General features: G+C 39.2%; 1 pseudogene; it reads right to left on the bottom strand.

Moving 5' to 3' along the window:
- Positions 1-4,125: 4,125 nt before the first annotated feature.
- On the bottom strand, positions 4,126-5,287 carry LOC145501299 (uncharacterized; annotated as a pseudogene).
- Between the last annotated feature and the right edge of the window lie 4,651 nt (positions 5,288-9,938).

Below are 9,938 nucleotides of genomic sequence, written 5' to 3'. Positions count from 1 at the left end.
TGCTTGTCATGGGGGTGATCGCTCTGTCCATTGGCCCTTTACTTTCTACCAACTTCAAAACAAGGACCCCAGTTGCCCAAGAGGTGACTTTCTGAACAACCAACACTGTAACATAGGAAAACTAAAGTTGAAATAAACAGACAAGAAGCATGTTCTGTATACATACAGTGGTCTATTATATAGCTGCAAACGTAGCAAAAACAAATTTGGTAGAATATTTTTAATACTTAATAAAATCAATGGCGAAAAGGCACAAATAAAGGTATAAGAGTTCATTCAATGCGGTACATGTAAAATGCATATACATACAAGCAGAATTTCGATTATTTGATTGGTTACATTTTAGAGACTTCCACCGCCTGGAAAAACAGCAGATGACAACAAAATTCTTTCTTCATCTTTGCTGTCATATTGCCTCTTCAGAAAATTGCATGAAGGGAGAAAGAACTGCACAATTCCCGAAACTGTGCCACAATGTATACCTCATTGCTACATTCGCGGGACTTGATTTCCGCGATTTGACCGGCCAGCGAAAACTTGTTTTTAACGCTTTTAACTTTATTTTAATGCTTTTAACGTTTTTTTGGCCAAACTGTAAAATTAAGTTCCGCTAAATATGCCCGATCTATTTTTACGAAATTAAGTTCCCACAAAAATAAGTAACAATAAGGATTAAGGAGGGTCTGAATGTGGGGTCCACATGTCGGTTGTTGGTTAAACTTTCCTTACTTTGTCGGTTGTCGGTTAAACTTCTCGACCTTTGTCGCTTGTTGGTAAACCTGAGTGTTTTTTTTTTGTTGCTAGTCGGTAATTTTTTCCTCGTTTTGTCAGTAGTCAGTAATATGTTTTGCCCTTTGTCGCTAGTTGGTTAACCCCACTCAGACCCTCATTAAGGTATGTCAAAACATGCTATGCTTTATATCACCCCCGTCATATGACAAGGCCTCCTAGTGTGAGCTCTGATGTCAATATCCCATACACAAACGCTGCGAACGGATAACAAAAATACACACGCTGAATGTAGACATAACGTACATACGTGGGCAATTAATTGCATGCGCATATTTGTATATACACAATGCTACCAACAATGGCTTTAATGGTATAAATGCATAAATACGCTCTTGGTTACATCAAGCACATACAGGTTCACTAACAAAGATACAAATTATGCTCAGTGAATGCTTACCTTGAAGCATCCCACTGCCGTCAATAAGCTTTGGAAACTCGTGTTTCCAGGCATCCTGGGTTCTTAAAGAAAACGCCTCCACTCCACTCGAAGCCTTCTGAACATGGGCAATGGACATTTCAAAAGTTTTTCCTAGACCTTTGCTAACTACGATGTCCGCAAGTCCTGTAAACTGCATAAGGTGGTGTTTAAAACTACGGAGCTCCTTGTGATCATTTTCCGAAATCGGCACATTAAACTTCTCTTTATGGACTGGCTGACTTGAAGTTTGACCAGACTCTGTTGCCGAGAAAAAAAAACACGACAGCTCTAACTGTTTTTACCGACGAACTTTCCAAATCTCTAGTCGCTGCCATTTGCAAAAGATGCTAATGTGAAACGTTTAACTCTGTAGACACATGTAGAGTTAACAATCAGCAAAATTATCTTTATCACCATATATCATGCTGCGTGCTTATTGTGAAATAATAATCTGTTTATTTGAGACTAGTTATATGTAGGGGCGTATCCTGCAGGCGTGACAAAAAAAAAGACGAGTTAATACTGTCTGATGTTTATCAATTCAGGTTTGTTGTTTATAAATGGATTCACAAGGATTTTGATTTTCACGTATATTTCCGGCTGAATCATGTATCACGGTCCTCAAACAAGGCCAATCACGCGTCACGTTAGAGCAATAATTCATGGGTCACGACCAGATTTTGGCTGATTTCACGCGTCACAGGTGAATTTTTGCTCAAATCACGCGTCACGCACAACCCCTTTACCACCCTGAAAAAAGTGGGCAATTGGAGGTTGCATTATTCTAGCTTTTGGGTGCGTGTGTGAAGGATGACGGGATCATTGCATAATCCAGCCAGGAACCATTTTTGTCAGCAGGAAGGGGTTGAGTCACTACAAATTTAACTACTTCTCGGGTGAGGGTCACATTTTTAACACGAAATATAAAGGGAGGGCTGGGTGAATTTACATTCATGCTCATAGTGATTCCTCCTGCCCACCCCCTCTTCTAAAAAATAGGTCCGCAAAGCGTACTTGTGTGGGCTTAGATTTACTTTTGTTCCATTCAGTTAGAGTGCTAGTTTTAAACGTCAGCCGTATTCGGGAGTTAAAGTTCTACAAGTGAATAGGTCATCACTAGAAAGATAAAGGTATAAATTTAAATAAATAAGGTAATATTGATTATTGGGTATCAACATACGTGAGTTGTTATTAAATTTATTGAAGACAGATACCAAATTAACTTGTATATGCACTGTCAAGAGGGTTTGCTGCAATATCTAAGCCAGGTACATCTTTAATCTTTAATCTTTAATCTTTAATACAAATTCCAAATTACATTACATTGAACAAGTCAATCCAATGAATTTGAGGGCAGCTTAAAAGAGAATGCAAGATTCCTTAATATAAGCCGCCTTAGTGTATCATTGTATGATTGTATAAAAATTGCTCTAAACTCATTAAAAAAATAAGATAAACACGATAAAAAATCAGTATTACATAATGAAGTCAGCAACTGAGAATTCAACAGTTGGTCCCAAATAGACACCTTGTCAATGGAGTGTTCCACATTGCTCAGTGTGCTTCACTCCGGTTTACTAGGTTCTTATGCTCACATGACCAGGTACAGATGTCTCTCATTGTAGGTGTTAAAATTGTTTTGTCAAACCCAATAGTACTTTGATCGGTTGGATCTGTTTTAAAATACAAAAAGATAATAACATATTTTTATCATGCTATTCACAGTGGGAAGTTAATTAATTGAATGATATTTGAAGAACACATGCACATGTTCTTTGGCAAAGATACCTGGAAAAGGTAGGTTTTTCTCTTAATTGTTATTTTGGCAAGCAAGTATTCCTTTGCATGTCTATGTTAACATTGAGAACTGAGTCTGCGCAGTTTGGATTGGAAATCAATTAAGGAACTCAGGAATTAAAGGCTGGGTGGGCGTAAAGATACTGGGAAAACTCTTATAGTAATGAAATGAGCTTTTTGTAGTGTCTGTAGGGTAGCTTAGAGTAGCCATCATCAAAAAGATCAAACATAATAACACGACATTTTTATTTGAACAAAAACTCAAGAATCTTACATGGAGAATTTCAGCTCTATTACTTGACTTTGAAACTAACATGTTTTTAGCAAAGAACAAGAGCAATTTCCTTTTGCTTTTTATATCAATTGTACAGAATTCAAAAGAATTTTAATGTCCAAAATTGAGTTTTACTGGAGATCTAAAACTACTGTTATATTTTCCATTGTCAATGTAGAATATTTTTGTTTCTTACCAACCATAACAATTTCTTTTTACTTTGAATGTCTAAAGTGTACCAATGCAACAGAACATAAGTCAACACAATAGCGTCTTCTAATGCAAATAATTCATTTGTCATTTTCTTTAATTTCCAAGATCAAGTCTTACACAGAATCAATAACTTATGTTATATTTTCCATTGTCATTATAGAAATTTTTTCGTATTAACCATAACGAATTCCTTTTGGTTTGAATGTCTAAAGTATACTAATGCAACAGAACATAAATCAACACAATAGTGTTTTCTAATGCAAATAATTCATGCATTGTTTTTTTAACTTCGAAGATGAAGTTTTACACAGAATCAATAACTGATGTTATATTTCCCATTGTCATAGAGTGTTTTTTTCTTATCAACCACAGCAATTTCCTTTGCTTTGAATGTCTAAAGGATACTTATGCAACAGAACATAAGCCAACACAATATTGTCTGCTAATGTAAATAATTCATGCATCATTTTCTTTAACTTCCAAGATGAAGTTTTACGCAGAATCAATAACTGTTATATTTTCATTTTCCTTTGTCATTAAATAATTTTTTTTCATAACAATTTCCTTTGCTTTGAATGTCTAAATGATACGTATGTAACAGAACATAAGTTAACACAATATTGTCTGACAATGCAAATAATTCACGTATCATTTTCTTTAACTTCCAGGATGATGTTTGACTCAGAATCAATGAGTAATGTTATATTTTCTATTGTCAGAAGGGCTTCTTTGATTTGATCTGAAGTGTCATGTATCAATATGTGTACTTTGGCTAGTAAATTCTTGGTCACATCAGTGAAGGCCGTAAGCCAAACTTGTTTGCCTTCAATCTCAGCATATAACCGAGCGGTAGCACCCTTTTTGCCCCTTTGACTTTCTGGCACGTACCACAACTTGGGCATGTGAAGACAGGAAATCCAATTGCATACGGCATCTTTTTACAACTGTTGATTTGGCAGGTCATGAAAACACTCACTTTATCTGTAAAGATGAATTTCTGTATTGTTACTCTTTTCTGGATACTGGTAACCAGCTGTGGTCCTCTAGGGTTGTCAACATGCATACTGATTTATTTGATTGTTGTGTCACTTGTTGAACCAAGATGTGTGTGCCCATTGTAGTTCTTAATGCTTAGATCTGTGATCTCATAACTGTTTGAGTTGTGGATTGTTGAATGACCAGTTTGGTCATCAATGACAAGTCCCCTTTAACAAGGCCTGGGTTTCCATTTCTATTTGTTAGTTATTTTGATTCAGCATCTCCCATTGTGATTGTTCCTTTAACATTCACTCCCTGATTTCTTGTTAATGAGTTAACCTAACTGAGTGAGATTTGAATAGCATTCCCATGTGGCAGGCTGGAGTCGCTTGGCATGTTAGTTGATGGTTGTGTGCTTTCGAAGTGAATATCACCAGAATTAGCCTTGACAGCAGTTGAGTGGTTGTTAACAAATAGGTCGTCATCCTTTTATTTTGCATTTAATACTCGAACTGGTGTACCAGTGTTCTGGAAAAGAAGTGCCTTTTGATGATATTTACGATCAAAGCCAACTACTTTGGCAAATTTACAACTTGATGTTTGGAGGTCAAAAGTAAAATATTCATTTCCCGATTTTGCCTTCTTTATTGGTGATAGTTTAAGAACATAGCCAGAATCAGTATCTGAAGAGTAAAAAATATTGATGAGTATACTATCATATACTGGATCACAACTACTAGAAAGGCAGGGAGAGAGAAAGAGTATGTACTGCCCAAGGGTGTCAAGTTTATTCATTTTAAAATGGTGTACTTATTTTCTGGGGAATTTGTCTGTAATATACTTTAAAAAAAAATTAGTTCAAGACTATCAATACAACAGAAGCATTCAGTGAAAATGTATTCATTACAAGAAAATTGTATTCTCTTCATCTCTAGCCTAATTGTTTAAAAAAGTAATAATTTGTGAAATGTATGTTGTGCTAGGTTCCATATGAAGATGGTCACCTGTGCATTACACAGTATAAAAAGGAGGTATGTCAAATATATGGAGAGTAAAATATAGAAAGTATTATTGTTAGGTATAAGAAAATATCAATGAAAATTATATCTAAAAAGGGAACATAAAACAGTCTCTACTGTAAAAAGAGAACAATTAAATTTTTACCAGATGTGAAATTGATGATGGATCATAAGCCATGGCCTTCAGAAGGCCTCTAATGATTGATGTTAAGACACATTTGACATTTTGACAAGTTGATTCAAATGTTAATATTCCATTTACCTTTTCATTTTGATGCAGACATGGCCAGGAACTCTGTTGACAAAAAAAATTGTTAAAGTCAGGTGAATTTAGCAGAACAGATCCATTAAATTGGAAAAGCTGCCCCTTGCCACCAAGGGGCAGCTTTTCCAATTTAATGGATCCCTGTATGAACAGATTGACGGAGTAGCGATGGGGTCCCCCCTTGGGCCCTTGCTAGCCAACGTATTCATGTCATCTATTGAAGAGAAATTAGATGTTGAGGGCAAGCTGCCACCTTACTATCGTCGATATGTTGACGACACATTCACTGTGATGCCCGATTTGTCTACAGCTAGGGACTTTCTTAACACCCTCAACCACGCTCACCCTGCCATCAACTTCACTATGGAGGTCGAAAATGATGGAATGCTTCCCTTTCTCGGTTCTCAACTCCTAAACACAGCGCCTCGTATTGAAACTAAAGTGTTTGTGAAGCCAACAAACAGTGGTCTGCTTCTCCATTACCACAGTCATGTCGATAATAGGTACAAGCGCGGACTATTGACAACTATGCTTGATTGCGCACATCACCTGTCTTCATCATGGTCCTACTTCACTGAGGAGTGCGAACGACTGAAGTCTGTTATCTCTAAACTGAAATATCCCAAGCACCTTGTTGACTCCACTGTCAAAACCTTCCTAAATTTAAAGGTCGCCGACGAGCCCTCATTACAGTCCAGATCTACGACAGAAAACACTACTCAGGTTGTCATACCATTTAAAGACCAGGAGTCTGCTAATATCGTGAAGACACAGTTGAAAGATCTCAGTGTGAAGCTGCAGACCAGTGTTCAACCGGTGTTTATGAGCCACAAGATTGCCCAGGAGTTCCCAACAAGCGAACCTAAGCCTCAGCTCATTGATCAACAATGCGTTGTGTATAACTTCAAGTGTGACCAGTGCGATGCTGATTATGTCGGTTACACCCGTGGCCATCTGTTCGTACGCGTTGATGGACAGAAGCAAGACCTCGTCAGTACGCAATCACTATTATAATAGACAAGCAGGCAGGATTCTGGATGACCTTCGCAATTGTTTTAGCGTGTTGAAAAAATGCCACAAGTTTGATTGTCTCATTAATGAGATGTTACTCATTAAACAATTACGATCGTGTTTAAATGTACAATCAGACTCAGTTTGTGCTAAAGTCTTTGTCTAACTTATGCAAATTAGAAACTCTGAACTCTTAGTTACTCTTGAAATCGCATATTTAATTAGTTTCCCTTGACAATGGCACCAAGATGTCGCCGAAACGTCGGATTTGTCTATCGTTAGTTTTTGCCTCTATATGTTTATCTAAATCATTGATGATTAGAGTTATCAGTCTTGATAGTTTAATTTGGTTGCTCTGTATTTTAGAAGTGGTTTTAGTGCCTATATACTATGGAGTCTTTTTTGACAGACTGCAGTTGATTATGGTCTGTGAACAATGTTTTGAGTCTGGGAAAGGTCAGGAAAATTTTGTTACCTTGAGTGTCGAAACCATGTAATTAAAACAAATATATTTCAGTTTCTCAGTTAGCATGGTATCTGGTTTTTAACTTTCAGTTGTATTTTGGTTTTTCATGGATTCCCCTCAAAGAAGATACAGAGGGCATTGGAAAACAGGTATTACCAGGCTGAAAGAAAGTTGGAAACTATTGGTTCAGACTCAAATAGCCAAAATCAAGTTCCAGTGAGGGTAAGAGAACTTTCGCTCTTTCAGCTTTGAAACCAGGCCTTTGTACTCATCTTGAGAGAGTTCACTAGTGTAATCATCAAAAATGGCTTTCGTGGTCTTGGCCGAGGGGGTGTAAAAGAGAATGATTGCCGTCACGTTCTCCCGGAAGGAAGCTGTTATGCCGGTCATCTTCTGAGTCAGCACCCAAACGCTGATGCCCATATGTCAAGCAGAAAAGGTGAGATTCACCAGCTTGCCTGTACGCCCTTTCGCATCTTTTGAGGCTGCGCAGTCATCGAGTATTATGAGCGTGTTGGTGCCCTCGAAAAGCCATCTCACTAGCTTCGACCATTTTTCCATGTCGTGCTGCTCGCATACTATCACATTCATTCTTGGATCATTTTCACCAATTCTGCGATAGGTCTTGTTGTGCGTGAATGTTGGGCAGATGAGCACGATGTAGTTGAACTTGAAGCGGAAAGGTCCGTAGATCTGGTCCACCACAAACCTTGATTTGCCTGAATGAGTCGGTCCCACAATGAGAGCGTTGAAGGGTATCTTGCTTGGGTCCATGTAATATTTAAAACTAAAGATTCTAGCTGTCTGTCCATAATGTTGAACTGGGAGTTGGAGATTACGAATACATGGCATTTCACGTCGCCTGAGCCTTCGGCTTTCTGCTCAATTTCCAGCTGGACCCCGTCTGTACTGTTCACAATGCACTTGCCACTGCTGTGCAACGACTGATCTGCCATGGAGTGCATGTCAATCACAAGCCCGAACTTATCATCAGTGTAAAACTTTGTCACATTCATGTGCTCGGTTTTATTTTTCTCTTTCGTAAAGAAGCGGTGGGCCTTTTCCCACATGTCCTTGCCTTCGATGCCGTCGTTGAAAAGCATGTTGGGTGAGCCGTTGACCATGACCCTGACTTTCGTCAGATCCGGGAAGATGAATTTTTCTGAATCTCTGTCGCCCGCAGTATACGGCTCTACAAACAGGAGGAGGAGGGCTTTTGGTGACCTTCTTTGGGCATTGACTTTGATGTTGATCCTAGTGTCAGTGCCTTTTTTGAAAGACACCTCTTTGCCATGCATCATGTGGTCGTAAGTGAACTCTTTGCCGCTGGAGTAAACGCTGTGTGCCTCGTCTGCCAGAGTTTTGCTGCGGATAATTTCGTACTCAAGCTGGATGTTGATCAGCTTGTATTTCAGCTGGGTTGTGTCGGGGCCTCTTACCGCATGTATAGCTTGAGCAAGTTTTACATTGAACGTGAGGTTGTTGTAAAGGGCCTGGGAGTAGAAAACACCGTAGTTGGTTAAAATCTGATGGTCAAGCCTGATCCGGTACTTGCTTCGTATACTTCGTTCAGCTTGTTTTCAGCATTGATGCCCGAGGTTTTCTTGTCTCCAGCGCCTGAGCGGATCTTGCATAGATCCTCGCTCTGAATCCCTTCGAGAATCATGCTGTCTCACTTTTCCTGTGAAAGGAAAAGGTCTTTGAAAGTTTTGTAGATGTCATATCCAACCGTGTCTTGCAGGATAGTGCCTGCAGACTTCACGACCAGCCTGTCAATGAGCGCGCACATGACATTCTGAACAAGGAAGTTGTTGGCGTGCCCTCCTGAAATGTCGATGTCAAAGCAAAGCGCTAGCGAGCCCGGCACCAGAACCTCGTTCTCGTTCAGCTTGGGCACGGAAACATACAGCTTATCGCTGGGGTTGGCTTCAGAGCGGATAAAGGTGATTCGGTTGACCGCGTGCTCGGCCTGCATGGCGTGTAATGTCTTTTCGTTGTACGTTGGGCGAAGGTTCTCTGGCACTGACATTTTGTATAATAAACCGGCGATTATTTTCTAATTTAAAAATAACAGAATTGAAATATATTATTATGGCGACAGGCGGTGGCAAATTTGGTTACGAAGACCCGGACCTTGACAATCGGCTTGATCATGATGATGACTATGATGAGGAACAAGAGGTTGAGAGAACCCAACCTTTTCAGCCAGGCACGGCTCCACTCCCTACCAACCTGGCGCCCCCTACCACATGGGTGAACAAATGGAAATGCGTACTATGCAGCATGAGCAGTCAGGCCTGCCCGACCCTTCTTATCAGGAAGAAACCCCTTTGCTTGAAAGAACACCTTCAATCAGTGATCTTCAAAAAGAAAGTTATTTGCGGCAAAAACTCAAAAAAGCTGTAGATACGATAAAAGACAAATTCCTTAAAGGCAAACTTTGAAAAAATCAGTATTAGAAGAGGCACTGGAAAAAATGAGGGAAAAATTGTTGCTGTGGGGTCTAAAAAGGGTGAGTACAAGATTCTAAAAGATGATGAGTCAGGCTTAATGAAAACTTTTTTAGACAGCTTAAAAGATCAACTTGGGCCAATGGCTGAAGAAATTATACCTGAAGACTGTGACACCATCAGAGAAACCCGCCAAAGTTTAAGAGAGGCAGAGATCCAACTAGAACAGGTGGAAACACTCTCTTCGCAAAGAGA

This window comes from Orbicella franksi, chromosome 10 (assembly GCF_964199315.1).
Source record: "Orbicella franksi chromosome 10, jaOrbFran1.1, whole genome shotgun sequence".
Taxonomy (NCBI): Eukaryota; Metazoa; Cnidaria; class Anthozoa; order Scleractinia; family Merulinidae; genus Orbicella; species Orbicella franksi.
Note: the sequence above shows the minus strand (reverse complement) of the source record. Positions and strands in the feature narration are given on the sequence as shown.